At 41.5% G+C, this 27,203-nt stretch overlaps 1 protein-coding gene across 5 annotated transcripts in view; it reads left to right on the top strand.

Annotated features, from left to right (window-relative positions):
- THRB (thyroid hormone receptor beta) overlaps window positions 1-27,203 on the top strand; it is a 430,248-nt gene that overhangs the window by 13,827 nt on the left and 389,218 nt on the right. The window contains exon 1 of one of the 5 annotated variants that reach the window (XM_074268732.1): window positions 11,609-11,671. The exons of 1 other annotated variant lie outside the window; for it this stretch is intronic. The gene's annotated coding sequence lies outside the window, so the exon portion shown is untranslated. Of the gene's footprint in view, window positions 1-11,608; window positions 11,672-11,764; window positions 11,908-12,066; window positions 12,554-27,203 lie in introns of those variants that run through there. 3 more of the 5 variants (XM_074268729.1, XM_074268728.1, XM_074268733.1) reach the window with 3 other exon arrangements.

Consider the following 27,203-nt stretch of genomic DNA (forward strand, 5'->3'; position numbering starts at 1 on the left):
ACTGCATACACACTGTGTTTGTAAACATTCACGTCTGTGTTCTATATCTATAACACTGTATATACTGCAGATATATTGCACTTACAGTATTCATTACTGTGTTCTGTGTCTCCCCAGTGCGTATGTAGCCCAGTGGCTGGCATATCTAGGGGGTGCTTAAATCCATGCTTGTCACTTGATTGACTGGGAGCTATTCCACGTTCTCCTTAATCCTTCCCCCGTGCCTTATTGGGACAAACAAGTGATGTGCAATTCTGAAGCTTTTTCCAGCTTGTTGAAATGAATTGTTGGCCTGAGTCTCCTTGCTGCCCTTTGGCCTGCATTGCCAGTCTGCAGTAGGATGGGAACTCAGGACACCGAGCCCGTTAAGAATTATGTGCAAAATAAAAGTCTGTAGGGACTGAGCCACCTCTTCCAAGGGGGAAGGAAGGGGGAGAGGAGGGAATGGTGTTTTGGTTCTCTATGGTGGCTGTTGAAGTCCCCACACCTTTTTTCTCCAGCCATTTTCCTGAACCTTGAAACTACTGGAAACCACACACAGCAATGGGGCATCCTTCCTACAGTATGGACAGACAGACCTCCCTCAGTCCATTCTCCTCAGCCTTTCATGTTCCCACAGATGCTCTCCTTGTTTTTCTGAAATCCCTCGTCCGCTGACTGACATCCACAATGCTTTCCACCAGCAAGCACAAAGTAGGATTGTATGGCGGGCTATTTTCCGCACTGTCATAACAGGGTATTTGATTCCGTGTGATTACCAGTCTACAGGGGAGCAGAGTGCAGTCTGTGTGTATCTCCAGACCTTAGGTTGGCGTTCGCCATTGCCATGGAGACAGCATAATGACAGACAGGAAGCAAGAAACAGCGACTTACTTTAAATAGAAAGAAGTTCAGAGGAAAGAAGAAATCAATCCTTCTGACCATGTAACGAACCTTCCTTCTGTGGCGACTTTCCAAGCAAGTTGAGCAAGGCCCTCCAGAGTGTTGCTCTCCTAGCAGACCATGTAAGCTTCTTGTGGACAGGTCTTGTTTGGGTTCCTTTTATTATCCCCTGGATCTTTACACAGAAGTTGCTTAATAAATGTCTGATGAATTCAATTCAATTAGTTTAAAAAGTCTTTATTAAGCCCCCACTGAGTATCTAATACCTTATTAGGTCTGTGGGAATATCTTAAATACAATTCAGTAAGCATTTATTAAGCACCTATTGATTCCTACCCACAAGGACCTTATGTTCTCATGAGGGGATACATTTTTTTTTTCATGTTTTAACCTTTGTGTTGCACTGATAAGTCACTGGCTTTAAATGAATAACAGAATCAATCAATTATTCTCCATGAAATGGCCAACCCAACATATTCCAGCTTTAATTTCTTCCTGGGTCTGCATGTGACATAACATGGTCTAATCAAGCCCTTTAATCACCAAGAAATATTGTGATGGATTTTTCACCATCATTTCTTGACGCAACCACTGATAACCCTTGTTTCTTTTCGATGCAGAACATCCTTTCAGGGTTATAGCAAATCAGAAGTAGTCCAGAGTCTTCTTTAAAGAAATGGAGCAATGTCTGCCTCTTTGAAGGGATAACAAGGGCCCAAGCATTTGGAAGTGGTCTGTGAATGTCCTGATGTAAAATCGCCCTTTCCTAGGAAAGCTTAGTGCTTCCAAGTCCTCTGTATTTCCTCTAATTGCATAAAGTGAATTGTTAATTGGCTGGTCCATGATGAGATGCAAAAGGTAGGATGGGCCTTAGTGTTCTAATATACCTCTATCATTATTATTTAAAACAATGATCAATTTGGGCTCTTCTATTCCCAACTTGATTAATTGGGTTAATTCAAACAAATTTCATTCCCTCTATACTGCCTCCTTCTCTTTTTTCTTACCTGTCTCTTTTTTTCCTTCTCTCCATTTCACTCTTTTCTTCCTTCCCTCCATCTTTTTTCTTTCCTGCATACTTTCCATTATCTCTACCCTTCCTCCCATGAAATTTTCCCTTAAAATAAAGCTAATACTAAATGATGATGATATGGGTGGAGATTGAATACCAGCAAACACTCAATTTAGTAATCTTAGAACTCTATCTCTCCAACTCATTGCTCTCCCACCACCACTAAGAAAGTAGAGGGGGATCTGTTTTATCATCTCTCCTCTGGGACAAATCCATCATTGTCTTTAATGGGAATTGAGCTCTTTTGTTCTGTTTTGATTTGCGTCAGTCCAGTCCCTACACATGAATTTCTTCTGGTTCAGCATCCTTCAATATGCATCCATTTATTCCTCCTGTGACTCTGAGTTCCTCCTTTTTAACTGAATAATATAATTTCTCACTGCAGTCATTTCACACCTTTTCTTTGGCCCTTTCCCAGTCAAGAGGCCATCACTTTCTTTCCAGTTTTTTGCTGCTTACTAAAATATGTGACTATTTTAGTTGCTATGAGACCTTTCTGTTTGGGGTGTTCTTTGATTTCACACAAGGAAGAAATATCATTTGTGAGTTTTAAACATCTTTTATTATTTCAAATTAAAAAAGTAGATTTCTGTGAACTATCTAATTAGGATTGTCTGGTTTCAGTACTGAGTGAAAGAGAAGAGAGAATCCCCTCGGGAGAAGGAATATTCCTTGGAGGGATTCTCACTGGCTCACAATTATCTTCAGTCTCCATTGTGGCTATTGCTGGCACTCCTTGCCCAAGCCAGCAGTCTTGCTAGTGTATGCCTTTGGTCCCAAGAAGACCTGGGCAGGGTAGGGTGGCTGAGCCCACCCATGTAGAGTTAGCCTTCCCCTCTCTGCCCATCATCCACAGAACTGAACTTGTAGGCCAATCCCATGAAAAAGAACCAGGAAGTGGTTAGACCTTGATGTGGGCAGCCTGCATGGCAGCTGGCAGATCACCTATAAGCTCTGGCTGCTTCAGGCAAATCAATCCACCAGTACCCTACTAAGTAAGTGAGAAAATTCTCCCTGGCCAGGGAAGAAATGGAAAAGCCAACCATTGAGGAATACAAATCATCATTACTGGTGGAAAAACAAAACCCAAAACCTTCAAGTATATGCCCTATTAAGAAAGTAGGAAATGAGCATCCTCTTCTCATTATTAGCAGAGTAAAAAGAAAACAAACCTCGTGGCTTTTGATGATGCACTGTCCCTACCACTCATAGGGACCTGGAAAATGACTCTGGTTGTTTAAAAAAGTAGTCTTAGCAGTCCCAAATCTCTAACTGGCATTTGTTGTTGTTGTTGAGTAATTTCAGTCAGGCCCAACTCTTCCTGTGCCCATTTGACAAAGATACTGGAATGATTTGCCATTTCCTTCTCCAGCCCATTTTATAGTTGAGCAGCTGAGATAAACTGGGTGAAGTGACATGCCCAACTAGTAAGAGTATGAGGAGGAATTTGAACTCAGGCAGGGGAGTGTTTCTGATTCCAGACTTGGCTCTCTATACACTGTAGCGCCACTTAAGGCATTTAATTCATTTAATTCAATGAACATTTATTACAGGCTAACTATGTGCTTCCCAGTGTCCCGGCTGCTAGGTATACAAAGACAAAAATAATAAGTATATTCCCGCAAGAACTTAGATTCTTACAGAGTATATTAGATAGAAGATAAGGTTTGGAGGAAAAAAAGAGCACTTGTATCTCTAGGAATCAAGGAAAGCTTGAGGAATCTTCTGCTTGTATTGAAAGTGACTTTTTTTTTTTGTAACCTGTGTATATTGGACATTTCCCAAATATTCTTAGAGCCTTTAAAAAATTTGCTTTATCTAAAACTTCCTTTTATTTTTGTCTGTATGTCTTACTTCATCAGAGTGTAGAAATTCCTGTTCACCAATGCAACCTGTCTGTAATTTATAAGCTTTGAGTATTGTCTGGGGCAGAGGGATCAAACACTTGAACACCTGTCTAATGTGGTCTGCCACACTCCTGAGTACCCTGAACCAGATTAAAATGTAATTGGGAATTCTGTTCATTTGTGGTTTTCTAAATCAGTAAGTGGCAGGCAGGGATCCTTGTCTACTGTTTAATGACCCTCATTTCTATTAGATACCACTCATCTGGGGGCACTGAGAAGTGACTTGCCCATAAACACAGGGCCAAAGGGAAGGCTTTGTCTCAGATTCTTCCTACTACAAGTTTCATCTTGTATCTCACTGCCTCCTATAAATATATTTCTACTTAATTTTTAGGGCCAAACTGAAGAGAGTTTATTATGTTAATATAATATTATTATATTATAATATAATTATATATATTATAATTATTTTATATTATTATATTAGTTGTGTCCAATAATTCATGGCCCCATTTGGGTTTTTTCAGCAAAGAACTAGAGTGGTTTATCATTTCCTCCTCCAGAACTTTTTGCAGATGAGAAAACTGAGAGTTAAAATGACTTGCCCAGGTCACACAACTAATTGTCTGAGGTCAGATTTGATCTCAGGAAGTTGAGCCTTCCTGACTCCAGACTTGGCACTCTATCTACCGTATCACCTAGCTGAACTGAGTTTATTATAAGAACCTGCAATGAGTGAAAATAGGAAGTATCCATTTATTTTATAGCTGCCTAAAATTGAGACTCTTTTAAGCTGATAATAGCCAAGGAAAACTGGAAGTTAAGACTGTCACTCTAGCTCTGACTCATATCAACTCCAGGTATTTTAAGGATCTAAGAATTGTAAATAATCATAAACACATTTGATGTGTGGTAACATCTAAATATGTAATTGGGATCTGGTGACTAAAAGTAGAATTTGCTTTTTTCTTTCATCCTTTACTTGAAAAAATACATTTGTATCCTCAAGGAACTTTTTTTAAATCGAATTTCCCATTGATGGGATATATTTTGCTTTAAAGAAAAAAAAAAAGCCAGAGATTTTTTGTTTATTTTGGTTTGTTGGGGGTGGGAGTTGACATGTTTTGGCTGTAGAGCCATTGAAGATGAAATTTCGGGGGTCTTCTTAGAATTTAATGGTTCATGGTACTTTGAAGTCTTCCCCCAAAGCATTGGTTAGTATAGTCCAATAACCAACTTAATCAGTCCAGAAATAAGCTATCTTTCAAGAAGTTGAAAATTAAAATGACTTTAGACAATGATTTTCCCATCTTTGCTCAACCCTTCACCACCCCCCATTTTCTTTGTAGACTTTAGATAGTTGACATTTCCATCCTCACACACAAAGACTAGATTTGGCTTTACTAGTATTTGGTGGTTTCTAAATGCAAATGTAGTTTGCTATTGTTGGGAGGGACAGCTCCTTTCATGTCTTTCCACTCAGGCTTGGATGATACTTAGTAGTTCAGATTGGACTTTGTTTAAACAAAGTATTCTGACTGGGGCAGCCAGGGCACAGTGGATGAGGACTGGCTTTTCAGTCAGAGGACTTTGATCTAAATCTGAACTTTTAGCAGTTGTGATATTTGGAGCAAGTCGGTTAATATTTAGGGTCTCAGTTTCCCCACTTGTAAAATAAAAAGAGATGACTTCTAAGTAGTAGGAATGCTGGAAATTCATCTATTCAACAAGCATTTATGAGAGCTTGCTGTTTGACTATTACTGTATCAGACACTAGAGGGGAGAATATAGAATTAACATTCTGGCAATCTATTTCCCTCTAGTCTAAAATGCTGTAGTAGTATGATGATTGACCATAATGAGCACCTATTGTATACATTTAGCAACTTTCTTCTTAAGAACTCTTTTTTTAGCCGCATCTATTCTCTTAGGGTAATTAGATAAGCTGCCCCCCAGTTATAAAAGAGTCACTATGGGAAGCTTCATTAACTTGAAAAGAATTAGCTCATTTAGTGAAAGTGATCAGTAATTTATTTCAATTCAGTCAATCAACAAACATTTATTAAACACCAAAGAAAAACAAATAACAATCCCTATCCAGAAGGAGGGTCCAACACGCTCACATGTGAGGGAGTGTAACCTGGGTTAGAGAACCTATGATTTGCATTTCAGAGGGACAAGCATTCCTCCTCTCTGGCCTGAGAGCTTTGGAGATGCCTGGGATATTTGATTTGGAAGGCAGAAATAAATCATTCCCCAGAGCTCTTAAAAAGAGATGTAAATGGAGAGGAGGAAGGTGGACTTTGAGAATTAAGCAGCAACAGCAATAGGAAGCAGCCTCCCCAGACTCTCCGAGGGAGGGAGGCAGAATTAATTTCAGATTTAGAAAGAATGGTAGAATAGGTGCAATAAGTGATAGGAGAGATGGAAAGGATAACCTAGAAGGCTGGCTATCCTCTTTCCTTGCCCTCTACCCAGGCATCTCAGTTCAGAAGAATTGGGTGGAAGCTTCTAGTTCTACTAACCTCTTTAAGGACTAAGGGAAATTAAAATAAAAAGTTTGGTTTTTTCCCATCTCCCCCTCCGTGTGTCTCCAATAACAGAACTGAAATATACTCTGCTCACTTCTTTTACCTCACCATTTCCTGTATCTTGATTTTTGTCTCAAATCTAAAGAGGCCAGGGGTTAGCTAGAGAACACCATACATTTAAATTAGGGCAGAGAGCCAGGCCTGGATATTAGGAATTGTCCTTACTGGGAGTTCTCACTTATTGTGACTTTTTTCTTATATAAACTCCATAAAGCAATATAAGCAGGGACTACATGGACCTGGAGGTCCAGAACATGGCCCCTGGCCATGAGTGATGGAACACTACTAAGGTTGAATGTATATGCAACCGAATTTCAATTGGATGGGAGTACTTACAACTCCAAGGATGAGAGAAAACTTTCCATGAAGAGACAGAAGGAAAGGAGGCATTCTGTGAGGTAGAGAGAAGAGGAAGTTGAATGGGTTGGGTCTTCATGGGGAACAGTCATGTTTAAGAGGGAAGAGATCTAAGGAGGCAGGAGACAGACTGGACCCCTAGCTTTGCCATTTCCTAGCTGTATAATCATGGACAAATTGTGCCATATCTATGGGGCTCAGTTTCCTCATCTATAAAGCAAGGTGGCTAGATTCACTGTTTCATTCCATCTTGCTCTAAAATTCTATCTCAGACAGGATGTAATTTGATCACCCTTATCAAAAGAAGTTTGTGCCAGAGAGATTGTGCCTTTTTCACATGCGGCTCATGGCCTCCTGATCATTTGTTTGTCAGGGTTCTCGGTGTAAGGAAGACAATCCAGAACACACACACACACACACACACACACACACACACACACACACACACACAGGACACAGCATGAAGAGGATGATAAGGTCATGGGGCTTAGCCCGGAGGGCCTGGGAAAGGTACCTCCTTTCCAGAAAACCTCAGCAAGCATAATTCTGCAGACTGGGAGATGACAAGTCAGTCTCATCAACCCCCAGTTCTTTCCCACTTCCCACTCTGCACTCATTCCAAGGACATCTTTCTTAGAAGGAGTTGGAAACACCATTAATCAGGCTTCATGAGTAACTCTCATTGTGACGGTCTCTACCAGGTAATTGCCACTAAGAGCTCTCCACAGGAGCCAGCTGATCTTATCCATAACCCAATCCCCCTCCTGAACTCTTACTTGCCTTTCCTCTGAGATCCAGGGGCTTGCCAATACCCTGGGATCTTGGCAGGACTGACTACTTATGGGCATCTTAGAGTCCATTATAATTGTATACGGTAACATATGAGGGAGTATCCTGTAACGCACTTGATCAAGCCAGGTTTTTGTTCTGGTAACCAGGCAGCTTCATTGAACCCAGTCAGCTGCAGGGCCAAAGATGGAGTTCCCAGTGCTGATGGATGAGAGCATAGTATGAGCCATCCTTGGCTGTGAAAATCCATTAACTAACCACAGTCTTACCCTATTTTAGGCAGCAACAATAATTGAGATTCATGGTGTTTGAAGGTTGGGATTTCTCATTTAATTCACCAAGCATTTGTTAATTGCTTGCTGTGTGCAGACGCTTTCAATGGTGGGTATAGAATGGACCTCTTAGGAAGTTTCTCTGTTCAAGACACACATTCAGAACTACCAGGGGGCTCTGCTCTCCGAGACTAGAAGCTAGCTATGGCTTCCATTGGCAGGAGCCAATCTGTATCAGGAGAAGGAAAGAGGGAAATGCTTTACCACTTCAAAATAAAAAGATGAGTCAAGTCCGGTGTTCTGGGCTGGGGGTGCAACGATTATCTTCAAGAAACTTATTTATATATCTGAGGAGAGGACGGAAGACATTGTGTACATGGGACAGAAAATACAAAATGATGAAAAGAAGTAACAAGTGGAAGAACTGGAAAAGGGAGGGATGTTTCCTGGGCTGAGTCTTACAGGTGGTTATGGATTCCCAGAAGAGGAGCTGAAGAGGGAGGTGAGGCTGGAGCACAGTCAAAGACCAAGAGGCTGGAGATGGAATGTCAGTTTGGGTAGTCCATAATACATGAAGGGGCATAGTGTGACATCAGTCTGGAGAAATAGAATGGAACCACATTCTAAAGGGGTGTACATAGCATAGAGAGGCCAATGTTGTTGCTGCTTGTTTTTAAGAGTATCAATTCAGCCTCTGTGCAGTGGGTGGATTGGAGACAGGGAGGCCAGTTAGGAGACTAGTGAAAGGGAAATTGTTTGGGTAAAAAGTGATGAGACCCTGGACCAGGGCAGTGACTGGGCGGATGAATGCAGGAAATATTGGGAAGAAAATCAATCAAAACCACCCTCTGAAAGTGATTATCTTCACGTTAAAGATGACGCAACTGTGGCCAGGAAACGTTGTGACTTGTCCATGGTCACATAGAAAATGTCAGTGGCTCAGGTCCTACTCGGGGCTCTATTCCATTCCCTCTGCCATCCTCCTGCTCCACAGTTCACACTCTGAGTCACAATTTAATGCAGTAACATCTATAGAAAAAGTTCCTTAACAGACACACACACACACACACACACACACACACACACACACACACACACACTTCCATTTTCTCTTGGTGCTCAAGAAGAAAGATTCTTTTCCATTGGAGGGCTCCTTCGGCCATTGATTAACTAGTAAGATTAGCCCCAGATATTCTGTTCTAGCAAAGTCTAGCAAAGTCATTTGGTTTTAATCAGTTTATATTCACAATAGGAAATTTTTTTTTAAAATCCAGCAAAGTAGTCACATCATAAAGCTCCTTTGTTACCATGTTTTTCTTTTAAACTATTGAATCTTACTATAGGTTATTTATTGGTGTTTTTCAATTTATTGTTTATTTCAACATTTCTGTGTTCTGTGCAGAGACAAAATGAGATCAGAGACACATTGCAAATCAATTAAGATCAACAAAGAAAATCAACAGTTTCATTACCAGACTATTTCATTTTTAAAAAGATTTTGTCTCCCCCAAGGCAGAATAATATCCCAAGATAGATTCAAAAGAACAAAGGAAGGAAGGGTAGCAGACTTTGGGGCCTGATTTTCAGTCCTTTGGAAGAAAAAAATAATCCTCCTCTTCCCATCAAAATCCATCTTAAAGGAGAAACATTTTGGTCAGGAAATGAATGAAAAAAAAAAAAAAAAAATCAGAGTAAGTAACTCCCCTAGTGTCTATCGGCCAGATCCCTGTACCTCCTCTTCTCAGGCTGTGGCCAAAACGGCTTCCCAATTAAATTACCAGCAGGGAACTAGACTGTTGGGAGTCTAGGCCTGCTTGTAGATGCTATTTAGTGGACCGATATTGTCCAGGTCTAGGAAGCCAGCTTCTGGTTGCACCAAAGCAATGCTTTAGTGCTCCCCTTCCAATTTGGAAAGTTGCTCTCTTGTGAGGGAATGCCTTGACAACCCCATGGGACCTCCAGACCTGGGGCCTGAGATCTAGGTGGGTAGCTGTCTTTGTTATTTGCATTTTCAAATCTTGGCTCCACCCCCACCTCTACCCCTACCCCGGCCTACACCTGCTATTATTGGCTTCCCAGGACTGCCCTGGGATTGGAGGCAGAGGGAGGAGTCCTTTCTGAATTTCTACTTCTGTCCAGAGATGCCCAGGTCTGCGGTACTGCCCAGGCCTCCTAAAGGCATATATAGATTGGCAACTCAGTTGAAGTATAAATGATCAGTTGAAATCATTTTATACTCCGACAGGCAATTTCCTTAGTGAATAAGAGGACTTGTCACAAAAATTTGGGTGCTGATTCCTCCTTTGGGCCACTTCCTGACTGCCACTCTGAGCAAGTCACTTAGCTCAGTGCCCAGAGACCAGACTAGGCAGAACTTCATCCTGCTGCCAGCAGGCTAAGGCCTGTCCCGGTCTGTCCCCAGATGAAAATGAAAAAATGGAAAAAAAATAACAAAATAAATAGAAATACAATAAACATTACATTTTAAAACTAAGTCAATTTGGAGTCAGCTTTGTATTTGTTTCTATTTGAATTTGACAAGACTTCGGCTAGCAACTGGCAACTGTCCCAACAATCATAGTAACTTCCGTTTATAGAAAGCCCTAAGTGCTTTAGGATACCTTATTTCATTTGACTCTCTCAACAACGGAAAGGTAGGGCTCAAATTACAGATGAGGAAACTGAGGCACTAGTTAAGTGCCTTGTCCAAGGATCAAACAGCTAGGAGTTGCTCTAGGCAGTATTTGCGCTCTAAATTACACACTCATTAAGGAACTGTATGTGTGGGTGAAGTTTGAGGGACTGGGGATGGATGGATGGAGAGTTAATAGCTAGCTAGTTAGATGTGATCGTGTGTGTGTGTGTGTATGTGTGTGTGTGTGTGTGTGTGTGTGTGTGTGTGTGTGTGTGTGTGTGTGTGTGTGTAGTCATTCAAATAATTCGGGAGAATCCAGACTATTGATTGTGGATGATGCAGCGGAACGTGTCCCTTTGTACGAAAGCCCTTCCCTTTTGTAATTGTGTACGGACATCTCGTCTCCCTTATTAAACTGGCCGCTTTTCCGGGCAGGGAATGGGATAGGAAGCTGCCATGTAGGAGACTGGTCAGTCCTTCCCTCCTCCAGTGTAATTTGATTCAAAGTTCCATCTCTCGTCGGGGAGTCCCGGACATCGACCCCCTTGTAGGAGCTTCACGGCGGTGCCCCGGACCTAGTCTTCGGGGCCTCCCCGCCCGCTCCGTTTGCTTTGACAGACCGCAGGAGAGCTGCCCACACCGTGCCCTCCTTAGGATGACGCCCGGGACGAGGCAAACTTGCAGTAATTTGTAATTGCCCACGGGTTTCAGAACCCCGAAAAGAGCTGAGTGCTGGGGGTTCTCAGCGCAAATGATCGGCGGGGGGGGGGGGGGGGGGGCGGAGTGTGTCAGGGGCCCCGGAGTAGCCGGGTCCCGTCAGATGCCTGCTTGCTGTTCCGGTCTATGGCACCCCCCCCTCCCTAATCGGGGGCTGAGAGAGGGGAAGGGGTCCCTAGGCTAGGTGAGGTTCGCCTCCGTACTGAAAGTGGAAGGCCTCCCGTCCCGCCCCGGGGAGGAGCAGAGGGGCCGGGGACAGCACCGCGCCACAAGTGGCTGCGCGTGGGTAACGTGAGAGTTGGAGGAGAAGGAGCGGCGGCCCGGGCGGAGGAGCGCCAGTGAGCACTGCGCCCCGCCGGCCGCGACCTGCCTCCCGGCCCGATTTAGCGATAACCCCCCAGCCCACTCCCGGCATCTCCCCCCTCCGAGCCGCCCTGCCCTTCCCCTCCCCGAGCCATGACGCACAAATCCCGTTGTGATCCTAAACCAGAAGCGATCTGCGAAGTCGGGTGGGTGGAAATATCGCCACTTGTAAACACGTAGAGGAGCCTAACGGGAGGGAGGGAGGAGGGGGTGGGCACGAGGCTGGCGGGGGGGTAATTGAGCTGGAAGGGGGGGTGGTTCAAGCTGGAGGAGTCCTTCCTGTTGGCAGCTCCTCCAGCCCAGCCCCGGGGCGCTGGCACCCACCTAGAAGGGACTAAAAGGGCTGGGGGGGGGGGGCGCTTCCTGCAGTTCCAGTGGGGAGGTGAGAAAATGGGCCCCGGGGGTGAAGGGGAGAGCAGCGCCTGGGGGGAAGGGTGTGGCGCGACCGTGGGGGAGTCGCGTGGAACGAGCCCCTCCTCTTCCACTTCACTCCTCCCCCTCCCCCTCCCCGCGGTGGGGAGCCGGGCTCCGGAGCGGTCCCGGGAAGCGGCGGGCGGTGCGCGGCGCTGGTGCGTGCGGCGGGCTGGCGGGCGGGCGGGCGTGTCATTCGCTGCGCCCCTGGCGGGGCTGAGGAGGTAGCTGTGGCTCCCGCTGCCCCCGCCGCCGCCGCCGCCGCCGCCGCCGCTGCCACAGCAGCCGGGTGAGGCTGAAGCGCGCAGCGCCGGGAGGCGAGAGAAGGGAAAGCAGGTCACAGACGCGCAGACACGCACATCCCCACTCGCTCGCCTTCATGCACTCCCCTGCACGCCCCGATCGCGAGCAAGGACGCCGACCGGAGTAAGCGGCACCCCGGACCTGACCGGGCGGAGGCGGCTAGCGCAGACCGAGGGCGAGAAGCGGGGGCGGGTGTGCAGGGGCCGGGAGAACCGCGAGAGGACCCGCTTATAAAAATAACTTGGTTCCTACGCCGATTAAAGTGCCCTAGTCTCGGGCGAGCGTCCCTTCCGCGGCTGCCCGGGGGCCTCCAGGTAAGTGACCGCAAACGGACCCGGGCGTTCGGGCGGCCCCGAGGCTGGGGGCGCCGGGGCGCAGCCGTGGCTGTCGGGGCGCTGACCTGGGAGCGCATGAACTTTGCGAGAATTCTCCCGGCTCGCGCTTTCCTGAGTGCTTTATTTAGCTCTTAGACGGCGGCCCGGAGCCCCGCTTCCCTTGGCGGGGGCTGATCCACAGCGCCGCCGCCGCCCCCTCTCACGCCGCGCCGGCCACCGGCGAGGGGGCGGGCGGGCAGCCGAGCCGGCCCGGGACGGGACGGGCGCCCCCGCTCGTGGGACCGGCCGGCAGCCAGCCAGCCTCCGCCGGGTTACCTGCTGCTTTCGCCGGCTCCGTGTCAGACTCCCGAGCCGGAGACCCGGGATGGGCGGGGGGAGAGGGAGGAGGAGCCGGCGAAAGGCTCCCCAGCGTGTGCCAGAAAAAGGGGCGCCCGGGCTCGGGCTGAGCGGGCCACCGCAGCCATCCGGGGGGGGGGGAGGCTGAAGGGGGCGTCTTAAGAAATGGGGCCCGGAGCGCGACGCCCGAGCCCTCGGCTGACAGGCTCTCCGGGTGCGAAATGTAATTTGGCGTCCTGGCAGGCTCGGTGCCGAGTGGAAGTTTCCATGATGAGTAAGTTCTGTGACAGGGGATTGATTCGGAAGAGGCTCGCTGGCGCAGCCCCCGGCAGAGAACCCCGCCGCCCACCCCCTTCCCTAGCCTGCCCCTGCCTTCTCCCAGAGGGGGGAGTCGGAATAGAAAAAGAGGGACCGCCAGGGGTGGTCACCGCCGGGCCCCATCCCCCACAGGGCCTCGCCAAAGAATCCGCGGAGTGCGAGTGGATTATTCGAGGTTTGGCTCGGGCAGCATCGTTCGCTCTTTCGCGTTGCGAGTTTTATTCTGCTCGGAGAGAGCTGAGCGGCTCTCGGGCTGGTCTTCTAGTCCGGGGCTTCTGGGTTCTAGCCCCTCCTCGCTCTCTCTGCAGAAGCTCCTAGAATTTCAGAGCTGGAAGGGGCTTTAAATGTTACGTCGGCCGGCACGTCTCCACCCCCATTTTACAGACTGGCAAAGTGAAGGCCGGAAAAGTTGGGGCTTGCGCGAGATCACCAGTAAATGACAAATCTGGAACTCAGACCCAAGTTGTCCTTGTCCACTGACGATTGGCCCGCGACTTCCTCTCGTAACTGCGAGAGTTTATTTTCGATTACAAAACATTAACATTACTGGGAGAAAGGGGGCAGGAACTAGGGTCATATTTAAGAAAGGCTTTACGTATCCATCTACTTGATCCCCAAAGCAACGGAATAGAACCGATAAAAACAAACAAACAAACAAACAAAACAACGACATAAATGGAGAGAATGAGGGACTTCGGAGCTGCTTAGCAAAATTCCAACACCATTCCTCCAGAATCTGATCCTTGCCGCTGTATGGGACGCCTCGTCTTATTCAGCAAAGGCTGGAAACTGTTCCTCGGAGAAATGTTAGCGATCTTAATTGCTACCAAGGGAGAAACAGTGTTAATATCTCCTTGGCATTTAAGGTTCCAATATGCTTTCATTTTCTCTGTCCAGCAATCAGTCCTTATTTCTTAAAGAATTTGTAGCACAACACTGTTATCTAATAGATGCCTAAGGAAAATCTGTTTTTCTTTTAATTAATTACATATATATATACATATATATATGTACACACACATGTATATATATAACTATATTTATAACTTGTTTTTAAAATGAGCTGTTTTTAATTACAGTAATAGGATGACATCTCTATAGTTTAAAATTCTGATTTTTTTTTTTCTTCCACCAAGTTAGACTGGCTGCTTTTCTTTGGCTGACCACCCCCCCCCCCAATAAAAAGTAAACAAACGAATAAAAAACCCATTTTTGAACTGGTGAGCTTTTAAACAATTGCAGGGTAGATCTTTTCAATTTTAAAATAAAAATATTAACATGGAGATGCATTTAAATGAAACATTGTCACTGACACAGATGTATGTGTTTTTTCTTTAGTATGACGTTCATTTGGGGATGATTTGTCTGGGTTTTGTGGAGGCATCGGTAAATAAATGCTATTGAGAAAAAATACTGATTCATTATCAAAATGTTAACTAGACACTACTTCAGTGATGTTGTCTAATAAATTTTAGAGAGCTCTGCCATCAAAAATAGGACCATCTGCTAGTAGATACAATCTTGTTTGGTCTCTTTTTGAAATAAATACTACCAAGAAAATTGCAGCCCTCTGGATTGAAGCTTCTACTTCTTTGCCAGCTACCTCTGTGACTTTAGGTAAACTACTTGATTTCTGTGGGCCTTCAATACTGCATCCTTAAAATAAAGGGAGATTATAAAAACTTGTGAGGGCCCTCCAGCTTTAGAATTATGCTCCTAAACCTTTTTTTTAATTTTTTTTTTTTTTTTGGTAATTCTTGTTAGCATTTCAATGAAATGGATGGATGGATTACTCTGTGAACATCAGTGTTCAAAAAGAAATGTATGTTGTAAGATGTATATCAGTCAGGCTGTCTTTTTTAGCTGTTTCATAGCAAATGACCAGCAATCAAAGATAATTCAGGCTAAGATGCTCCTAGCCTGACTCTTTAAAAACAAAACAAAATAAAAACATGATATAAGGGCAAAAACATTGTAGCTTCTCCTCCTTTCCTGGGATTCGATTTAATTTTAAGCCCTGGATTTATAGTATAGCTTTTTGTTGTTGTTATTGAGGCAATTGGAGTTAAGGAGCTTGCCCCAGGATCACAGAGCTAATGTCAAGTGTCTGAAGTCTCATTTACACTCAGGTCCTCCAGACTTCAGGGCAGTGGCTCCATCCACTGAGCCATCTAGTTGCCACTTACAGGGTAACTTGGGGGGAAAATTCAGCTGGAAATTTATGAAAAGGTTCAAGACATCATAGTATCATTGATTTTGAATTAAAAGGCGCCATCAAGTCCAACTCCCCTAATTTAGATAAGATTGGGAGAGATTCTGATTTATCACAGGGGCAGGGAGATACTAGGTGTCTGAGCTGGGATTTGAACTCAGGTATTCCTGCCTTTACTTTCATTGATTTTGTCTTCCTTGTCTCTAAAGGTTTCAGATTCTGCCTAAACTGTGAATTTCCAAAATGCCTGCCTAAGCATTCTGAGCAGGTGGACCCCCACCCCACCCCATCATGCTAAGACTTGTGCTGGGAGATAGCCTTTCTTTTTCTGTTTTTTTTCCCTGAAAACAGGCCAGACATTCAACATGTCTGTGACATGTAGTGACAAATCTGAGTTATTTGTCCTCCTTGAGACATTTGCCTAGACTACAAGGAAATCCTCAGAAAGAGACTTTGTCCTCTTTGGAGTAAATAACCTTCCCCTTCTATTGGCTTAATTCAATCCAACAAATATTTATATCGGGCCTACTAAGTACTCCATGCTGGGTGGCTGTGGATTCAGAGAATTCCCTGAATTTTATACTAAGATTAACAGAAATATACTACTTAGCAGTCCTGACTTTTGCATGGGGTTCTAGACAATTGCCTTTGGGACAGAGCTGTAATATAGATGGGAATGGAGTCTACAGAATGAAATGGGAAGGAAAAAATTTTTAGCTAAGAATCATTTGCATGGAGCAAGTTATTCACAAAAGCATTCATCTGCATACCTTTGCCCCTTAGAACTTGGAACATTAGAACTCAGTGAGTTAGGAAAATATCAATATTTCCCCCTCATAATGTGGCTACATATAGCAGCCTTGAGGCCCTTCATGATCTCAGAATTTGATTAATAATAGTTTTGCTAGGTCCAAACTTCAGTTTGAGACACCTGTAGGCGTGGACCCTTTGACCATGAGCTTCTTGATGTGGCAATGTGGGAAGAAAAGATACTTGTTTTTTCTCTTAAAATTGGTATTCAGGGGCAGCTAGGTGGCACAGTGAATAGACCACCAGACCTGAAGACAGGAGGACCTGAGTTCAAATTTGGTCACAGACACTTAATACTTTCTAGCTGTGTGATCTGGGCAAGTCACTTAACCCCAATTGCCAGAGAGAGAGAGAGAGAGTGAGAGAAAGAGAGAGAGAGAGAGAGAGAGAGTGTTGGTTTTCAGTGTCATGGTAATCCTTTAAGTATTTTCCACCAAGTGCTTAAATATAGGATCTTGCTTAGAGTGAATGGTCATTACCTGGATTTCTTAACTAAGCAAAAGGAAGGAGATATATATGAGAAGACATATAATAGTTGCTTATGGTTGTTTAAAAGGACGTGAGAAGATTAAACCTTTTACTTGGCTGGTTAGAATCATTTTTCCTGGGACACATTACTGCCACTTGCCATTTCATGTCACTGGCAACTGAGTAAATGTGTGCACATGAAGAAAAGTGGGGCTTTGAAATAGATTTTCCATCTTTGACTTTCTCACTTTGTTAAGGCTGGGAGTTTCTAATGACATATCTCATTTCTGTGTGTTACCTTTGGATAGAAGAAATTTACCCCATCTTCTAAGTCATTAGAACCAATAAAATTAGTTAGCCTCTAAGCATGTCACCTCTGGGCAGAACTACCATGGTGGGGGGGGGCTGTTTAAAGGAGGAATCCCAGCTGAATGCATATAGGACACACTTGCTGTTCTACTGCTGGTGGTGGTGGGTCAGGCCCATAGGCAAAGTTGGCTCCTTTCTGCACCAATGGAGTTCTAATGGCGATGATGGCTTTTTGAGCTACTCAGTGGCATTTGTCCACCTTCCAGGAGAGTTCACAGACTTGTTTGGCAAAGAAGATATTTAAGCAATCAGAAGAACCTTCCAAATCAGTGAGTCACTAACTTCACATTTCCCTATCTTCTTTCTCAGGTATCTGGTGAGATTGACACCTCTCCAAGTTACCTATGTTTTAATGCTAAGGCTGCTTGGTCATTAATGCCCTTCATTTTCAGGGGCTTCAAAGTGAATCTGGGAGTGCCTTTTCTTTCCTTGAGAATGAAATTTCCCGGGAAGGTTATCTTGGGCATATTTTCAGAGGCAAAGCTAAGGAAGATTTCCATGGTGCTCTTTAGCAGATACAAAAACCAGCTGGCTTTTGTGTTTTTATTTTGCTTGAATTTTTTCCATCTTTTTCAACTTGGGAGGTTTCTGGTTAGCAATATTGAGAGGAAGAGTATGTTTTTTCTGGGTGCAGAAAATGTGGTTTTAGAATTCTGGGCTCTATGGTCCACATGCAGTGTATTAGCTTCTTACCTTATTGTGATGATTTCTTCAGACACGGGCTTCTTTCCCCTCGTCCCACTCTGGCCTTCAGGATGTGGGTACATTGTCCTCTCAGGCCATTTTTTCCCTAGTAGATTTTTGACTGATGGTTTTTGATGATGGTGGTCATCACAATGGCATACATACCCACTCAACTAATTAGCATTATTTCAATACTAATGAAAAGGAGATTATTTATGTTCCTTAGGCATCCTTTTCTTGGACTATCATTCCAGCTGATAGAAATGCCACTCTGACACTACAGCCCCAAATAAGTCTTGAATAGATTTTCAACCCATCTTCAACCAGTGGTATTGATAGCACTGACTCTAAAAACGTTTTGAGGTCATATAAATTCATGTGAATTAATTTTTATATTTTCAAAGTCTGATCATGGGGCAGCTCGATAGTGCAGTGAATAGAGCACCAGCCCTAGAATCAGGAGGACTTAAGTTCAAATCTGGCCTCAGATACTTAAGACTTTCTAACTATGAAATCCTAAGCAAATCATTTAACCCCAATTGCCTTGTCAAAAAACAACAACAAATCCTAAAAGTACGATCATAAAATTGATACTGGTTATGAAGATAAATGTGATTCCCCTCCCCATAGAGAAGATTATCTATATATCTATATACACTCCCCCCACATATATATGGAGATATATGTATGTATATAATATGTTAACATTAATTAATTAATAATTATTTAATTAATTTAATTATTGATAGTTTATTGATTAACATTAATCTATCTATATATAGTATTAAAAATTGTCTCTCTGAAGAACTTTGGAATTGATTGCATCAGAGACACTGACAAAGGACTGCCCAGAATGGTGTGCCCACATTTATGAAAGTGCTGGGTTCTCTAAGCAAAACAGAAGTGCAGTAGCTCAAAAGAAAGGTGAGATGGGTAAATTTAGAGACATCTCTGTTCCAAATGTATACATGGACTATTTATGCCCAACCTGTGGTACTGTTTTCTGAGGTTATGTTGGTCTGATCAGCCATAATTAGACACACTGTATCTTGATCTTGACTTTGGTCATCGTTAAGCTTGAAAAACCACAGCCAACTAGCCAATCAAACAATGGGAGTGTAGTTTTCCTGTGTTAAAGCTTTAAATCTTTAATAATAATAATGCTTTTGGAGACCCCATAGAACATGTCTGTATATATAGATATACACATACACATGTGTATATATACATATATCTATTATATATAAATACATATGGATATCCACATATATAAATCATATATTTATACATGGGATGAAGGGGTAAGGAGATGAATTCATACTTATTATTTCACTATATACAGAATTCTGGAGATGGCAACTCCCCTATGAGTTGTAGTTTTAGGAAATAGTGTGACCTGACTTGCTGATGGTCACATGGATTTCTTTTTTTATGTTTTATTGTATTTTTATTTATTTTGTTAACTTTCCCAATCACATTTTTTCATTTATTAGTATTTTATTTTTCCCCAATTATGTATAAAAATAGTTTTCATTTTTGTAAGATTTTGAGTTCCAAACTTTTCTTCCTCTCATCTCATCCCTCCCCTCTTCCCCAGATAGCAAGCAATCTGATATAGGTTATACATGTCCAATCACGTTAAACATATTTCCAAATGAGTTATGTTGTGAAAGACTCAGAACAAAAAAGAAAAACTATGAGAAAAAAAATTTTAAGTGAAAATCATATGTTTTGATCTGCATTCAAACTCCATAATTCTCTCTCTGAAATCAGATAGCATTTTCCATCACGAGTCTTATGGGATTCTCTTGGATCATTGTAGAAGAGCTCAATCTATCATAACTGATCATTGTGCAACGTTGCTGTTACTGTGTATAATGTTTTCCTGTTTCTGTTCATTTTATTCAGCATCAATTCATGTAAGTTATTCCATGGTTTTCTGAAATCTACTAGCTTGTCATTTCTTATAGAACAATAGTATCCCATTACACTCATATACCACAACTTGTTCAGCCATTCCCCAGTTGATGGATATCCCCTCAATTTTCAATTCTTTGCCATCACAAAAAGAGCTATTCATGTAAGTATTTTTTTTCTTTTTTTACATCTCTTTGGGATATGGACCTAATAGTGGTATTGCTGGATCAAAGTGGTATTGCTGATTGTACACTTTTCTAATCCTTTGGGCACAGTTTCAAATTGCTCTCCAGAACGATTGGATCAATTCACAACTCCACCAACAATGCATTGGTGTTCCAACTTCCCCACCTCCTCTCTAACATTTATCATTTTCCTTTTCTGTCCTGTTAAACAATTTAATAGGTATGAGTGTTAGGTCAGAGTTGTTTTAATTTACATTTCTCTAATCAGTAGTGACTTGGAGCATCTTTTCATATGACTGTAGATGGCTTTATAGATAAATTCACCTGAAAACAGTCTCAAAGACAGATTTTCTTGTTGCCAAGAGCATCTTTCTCTAAACTTATACCGCTTGTCTCAAGAACATTTAACCAAGACAAAATTTTGGTATGTTACCTCTTCTGATATTTTGTCACTATTGAAAGGTCAGCTATCATTTTTGTACCATTTAGAAGTTCTTTGAGCCTAGAATGATGCCCCTTTCTTTGTGTGGTAGGGACAATATGTAAATACTCTGTTCAAACAAATTCTGTGAGTTGAATTATTTTAATTAAAAAAAAAAAACCAAGTCAGATAAGCATATGTACATAATTCTAAAAATCTTGGGAGGAGAGGGGAGGGAACTTGAAGCTAAGTTAATAGATTCCTATCCATCTGGAGAAAGCAAGCTTACTCAGGAAGTAGGTCCAATTGGACTAAATCAGGAAATTGAAAATTTTGAATTTGTATAAAATGTCTTGATGTGTTTCTGTTTATAAAAGATCAACAACTTACATTTAGATTTTTCTCAGTTGGGAGCTTCGCATCCAATTGACCTTATAATGATCAATCATATTCTATTTTTCACGGGACCTCACCATCTCTTCAAGGATAGAGCTGGATACTTCCTAAGCAGGACAACATAATATATGAGCTGATTCGTTTCATGCACCTCCATGATTGTCCTGTTTTTATCTTGACGTAGATGGTGGTATGGTTTACTCAAAGGCAATGCTATTGGAAGCAAAGGATTTGGCAGATTCTCATAAATTGGAAGGACTTTAAGCCAAGACTGGACAATTGATCATTGTCTGAGAACCAGCTGAGTGAAATTCACAAAGGTTCGTTGACAGAAGTTGAATTTTTTATTGACCTCAGCAAGTCAGAAAGGGCCAGCTGCTAAAGTGTAGAGAGATTCTGATTGGCGTCAATGAAGAGGTAGGAATAATCCATAAACCACAAATCCTTGGAGCATTGTTTTTGATAATTTTAAGGAAAAGGTTCTGTTTTAGTACTTTCTGTCTATGTATCCAAGTATTTCCCCTGTGGAGATGCAATTTTTTTTTTCTAAATGGCATTTTATTTTTCCAATTACATGTAAAGATAGTTGTCAACATTCATTTTAATAAGATTTTGAATTCTAATTTTTTTCTCTCCTCTGTTATTTCCTTCCTCCCAAAGACAGCAAACAATCTGATATATGTTATATGTGTACAATAATTTTAAACATATTTCCATCAGTCGTATTGTGAAAAAATATCCGAACAGAAGGGAGAAACCATAAGAAAGAAAAAGCAAACAAAGAGGGTAAAATAGTATGTTTTGAGCCCCATTAAGCCTCCGTAGATCTCTCTCTGGAGAGATTTTCCATCCCAAGTCTATTGGAATTGTATTGTTAAATGGAACTCAGTCTATCATAGTTGATTATCACATAATCTTTCTGTTACTGGATATACAAAATTACAACAAGATAAAACAAACCAGGGATCCAAGGATTTAAGAACTGTGCTTTATTAGATGGGAGTATGGTTGGGCAGCTAAGGGGCAAAGTGGATATAATGCAGGGCTTGGAGTTAGTAAGACTTTTCTTTTGGAGTTCAAATCGTCCTCAGATGCTTGTCTCTGCGTGATCTTGGGCAAGTGACTTTACACTGCCTCAGTTTCCTCATCTGTAAAATGAGCTGGAGAAGGAAATGACAAACAGGGTCATGAAGAATTGGACACAAATGAAAAAAAAAAAAAAACCTGTTATGGGGGAAGGATTCTGGGGCTCATAGTCATAAACTTTAATAGCAAAGCCAAAAACTAGCAGTCAAATTTCATCTCTGGGGAGTATTAGGTTTTCATTTTTGAAATGAGGGTGTTGAAATAGATAACATTAGAAATTCTTACCAGTTCCAATATTCTGTGATTTAATATTTTTAAAGGAGAAATAATTATGGGCTTCAGGGACTTCAAGTTTGCATTGAAAATGCATTTCTCTTATTTTGGCCAATAGGCCCACTAGTATTCATTAAGTTCCTACTGGGGATACAAAGATAGAAATAAAGCCCTCAAGGACCTTACATTCTATCAGTGAATATATTTTATGAAAAATAAGTGTTTTAAACATTTTTCAGATTTAAAGTGTTCCATGATCCATCTGGGACTGGTTAAATTTCCAGTACAGTATTTTTATTGCCGTTGTGTATATATATATATATATATATATATATATATATATATATACACACGTATGTATATATATATATACACACGTATGTATATATATACGTATATATGTATGTATATATGTATATATATATATATATATATATATATATATATATATATATATATATATATATATATGTGTGTGTGTGTGTGTGTATATAGGTATTTACCAGAGATACTGATGGAAAGCTGGTATAATTATTGCCTAGTTACTAAAAAATAAATCTCATGAAAAGGCTAAGAAGTAAAAAAGTGAATTTGATTTATCTATTCTTGTAAATGCTTTACAACAGATCCTGAGTCAATCCTTCTTAAAGATCAGACAGCCAAATCTAAATTACTCATTTTTCTTTCAACTCAATAAATATCATTTATTTCCTGTTGAGCACTTTACTGGGAATATAAAGACAACCATGAAATAGATTTGAAGTTTTATGTGCATTCGTTTTTTTCATTATTCTATGTTATGGAAATAATCATTTTATCCCATAAATTAAAAAAACAAAATAAATAAAAATCTTAAACAGAAAGAAAGAAAATACCCCCTGAGAAGATATAATATTCTCCTGGGAAGTGAGAGGGAGGAATTGGGGAGGGAGCACATGAACACAAATAGACCATACAAAAAATTAGTCATAACACTCACAACTTGGGGATCTGGAAGAGCCTTGTGGAAGAGTGGGTACTTGAGCTGAACTTTAAAGTGAAGGTGATAACAGATTTCTCAAAAATCATTATCATCATCACTTGCCATTTCAACTGGTAGCTGCGCCAGGGCCATCTCTGGCAGAGTGTGAAATATGGAGCAAATTGCACTATGTGGATCCCTGTAGCATTTTTATTTTACATTTCAGGAAGGAAAATAAAAACCCATTCTCCTGTTGATCCAAGGACATTGCAACAAAGGTGAGGCAGGATGCCCAGGAGAACAGGAAAAGCAGCCAGGGAAAATAGACTATTGAAAGGAGGCAAGAGGGAGCATGCTCAAGGGAAGCTCCAATGTGATTACCCCTGTTTGGCAAATATGCTGACAAGGTATAGAAACTGTCCAATTTGTCCATGTTTTTAACTCTTCTCCTTTCATCTATACTCATCTTCCCCTTTGAACTTGTCTTCTGTTCTGACTGTGAAATTTCTCCCAGTGGTATTATCATAATCCTATTCAACCAAACTCAAAATCTCAGAGTTATTTTTAAATCTTTCTGCTTCCTCACTGGTCACATCTAGTCAGAAGGCAATTCTTATTTATTCTCTTTCTATGATCTTTCTTGCGTCCATCCATGAATCTATCCATTCATCCATGAATCCATCCATTCATCTACCTATTTATTCATCCATCCATCTGTCCATCCATCTATCCATCCATTGATATCTATTCTTTACACTCCATTCAGTTCTAGCACCTTGACTAACTGGTCTCTGGAACCATCCATTTCCCCTTTTATTTTTCCAGAACATTTTTCCTGCATCTCTCTTTTGCTCTCCTCATGTCTGCTACTTTATATGATACTAATTTGTGTTTTGGGCCTACCTCTAATATTAGACTTTAAGTTATTGAAGGACAGGAATCTTCTCTTTTAATCACCATATTCCCAACCATGAGCATAGTATCTTGTGTAGTAGGCACTGAGGAAATATTATTTTCATTGTCTGTCCACTCATAATGAAAGAAACATTCACATTAGTAATTAGTGAAATGTCCAAAAGACAGAAAACCAAATCTTCAAGTATTCAAGCATTTATTAAGTGTCTACTGTGTTTAAGACACTGCTAGACACCCAGGACACAAAAATGAAAAAAAAAATGAAAACTAATTGCTCAATTCAAACAGCTTAGTCTATTATAATGGGCTCTGTGCAAAGACTAGACACAGAACACCCCAGAAATAATCAGTGAAAATGGGGTCCTGTGAATTTGTGTACACCACAGATTTAGCTTGGGAGCTGTCTATCTGAAACTTAGCTAATTAGCTCTCCATTCTAAGAAAACATTTTCCCTTAACTCACATAGGGTAAGATTTCATTGACTTCAATGAGAGATTCATATTTACTAATGTTCAAACAAATTAGGTGACTTCCAGCAATGAGCATACAAGCTTGATTGGATTAGAATGAGTCTGAACCAGACTTCAGAAGGCATGCCCCTTATTTGTAGTGTGGCTTTGGGCAAATTATTTGATTTTTCCTCATCTGTATATTGTAAGGATCAAAGGAAGTAATCGCTGTGAACACATTTTAAAAACATAAAGAATGAACAAATATAAAGCAGTGTTATTTATTAGTTGTCAGGTAGACCCTGGAAGGATCTGAACAAACCTTGATTAATGGTGGGTTTTAAGAACACTAATTCTTGAGTTTAAAAAAAAAAATAGTCTCAGTGTCTCATCCTACTATGTTCCTACTTCCACTCTAATGCAAGAAATGTGCTTCTCCCTGCTTCTCAAGAGCCTTCCCTGTGTTCAAACAGCTCCCCAAATCCTGTGTAGTTGAAAGGGTCAGAACATATTCTCCCTTGTGGCACCTGGCCTAGACATGCTGCCTTCTCAATCACCCCTGCATTTACTTCCTCCTTATGTGTTGCTGCTCTATTTGCTATTCCATATCTATGCTCCAAAAGGCACACCATAAGTGCCTGTGGTATGGAACATATTCCAGGTAAGCGATGGATGCTGAGAAGAAAGACAAATCTGTCCTTAAGGAACTTATAGTTTACTGGTGGAGGACGGGGGTGGGGTGGGGCAGGGTGATAAAGAACTATACAAACTAGACAAATGAATCCAACTGAGTCTTGAATCCATGGCTTCTGCCAGGCGCCAAGTGCTTGGTTCATATTTATCAACGTCCAGTGTTTGCGTCATGAACGATAAACACTCACAGGGCAGGACCAGTGCTGATGTTGCCTAAAATGACTTTTGGGGGATGATGCTATTGGGCATCACAGACTGCTCATTTTCTTTCTCATATGATTATGAAGAATCTACTTTTCAAATTAAGAAGCCTGTGTCCTCAGATGAACTGGAATGTAAATTCACAAGTGCCTGCTGTCCTGCATTAGAAGTAAGGGACTAGGTTGTCATGTCGAGAAAGCTTTGCTGTCCTTTCCCCTGGAAAGAAAAAAAAAATCTGCACATAAGTGCAGATAGAAGATCAGCCTGTTTCTTCAGCCAAATCTGGCAAGGAATCAAGGCAAAAAGTTAGATTTTTTTCCCAAGGATCAAACACATAGTAAAAAAAAAATCTGGAATTCAAGAGCAGTGGTTTTTAATGGATTTCAAAGCAAGTTGGCTGTTCATAAGTCCCTACTGTATCTTCTTCTTCAGTAAGTAGGAGAATCCGAAGGAATTCCTTAGCAGCAGGCTCACTTTTTGTTTTCAGCAAGCTTTACCCCAAGCCTATTCTGGAAATTTTAAATGCTGTCCCCTTTTGGGCCGTTTGTCTTATTCCTTTTGTAAGAGTAGTTTATTCCACGGGCAAGGCCGTTTCAGAAAAGCTTTTTGTGGTTCAGTCTTTCTGGCTCTATTTGATCATTTAGAATTTCAATCACTTCGAAAATGGCCCAAGTAGAGATAAACCAAGGAACAGTACAGAAGAGTTCAGTCAGAATGGTGAAGAGTCTCAAGTTCATGTCCATAGGAAGACATTCAATTGTGAGCTGAGGAAATTAGGATGGGGATGGTTAACCAAGAGCAGAGAAAACTAGGAAAGGTTATGATCCCAGCATTCAAGAGTCGGAAAGTTGGTAATCACCTAAAAGATTCATCTGGTTTTGCATGGGTCCAGGGGATAAAACTAGGAGAGAAAAGTGGGGATTGGAAAATGGAAGATTTGGGCTCGATATGCTTTCTTTCTTTCTTTCTCCATTTTCATCTCTAACTGATTTTATATATGAGGAAACTGAGGTAAACAGGTTAAGTTACTTGTCTAAGGTCACACAGCTAGTAAACTAAGTCCAGATTTGAATTCAGGAAGATTAGTCTTCCTCACTTCAGGCCCAGCACTCTGTGCATTATGGCACCACCTTTTTACAACATAATTGCCTCTACTATGGCACAAACCATTCTAATTTTGGACTCTTTCACTACAAGATTTTTTCCTTTCCCTCAAACTAAGGTTTTGCTTTCTACACAATTCACTTTGATCTGTTCTTTGGGGCCAAGAAGAAGTCTAATTTCTTTGAATCAAAGGAAGAGACATGAAGAGACAGCACCAACCTTCTCCTTTGTGGGAGGGCCACCAGTGTTACACATTGAACATGTTTTTGGACGTTTCCAATGTATGGATCAATTGTGCTCCCCCCCACTTCTTTAAAAATTGCCAGTTGTTATATAGGATGACTATTTGGGAGGAGGAGGAGGAGGAATACTGGGGAGAATTATGATGTAAGAAAGAAAATATATCAATAAAACGTTTTTAAAATTAAAAAGTCTACTTGCTGTTTCAATACTTTCAGGTATTGGAAGATAATTATGTCACCCATGAAGTCTTTTCTTCTCTAGACTAAACATTTTCAGTTCCTTTAGCTCAGCCTCATTGCCTCCATTTTCTGAACACTATATTTCTTTTATCATAGCTAAAGATTGCATTAACTTTTTTTTTTGACTGCCATGTTACATTTTCAACTTCAATTGAGTTTTTATTCCATTAAAACTTCCAAGTCTTTGTCAATTTAATTTTATATTTGTGCTATTGATTTATATATAGTTATTTATCAAATTTCATTTTATAGATTGAATTCATCATCCTGGTCTGATAACATTCTTTTAGATGCTATTGGCCAGTGGATTTGTTATCCCATGAGCTTTTTATCATCAGAAAATATGTT

This window comes from Sminthopsis crassicaudata, chromosome 5 (genome assembly GCF_048593235.1).
Source record: "Sminthopsis crassicaudata isolate SCR6 chromosome 5, ASM4859323v1, whole genome shotgun sequence".
In the NCBI taxonomy this organism is placed as follows: Eukaryota; Metazoa; Chordata; class Mammalia; order Dasyuromorphia; family Dasyuridae; genus Sminthopsis; species Sminthopsis crassicaudata.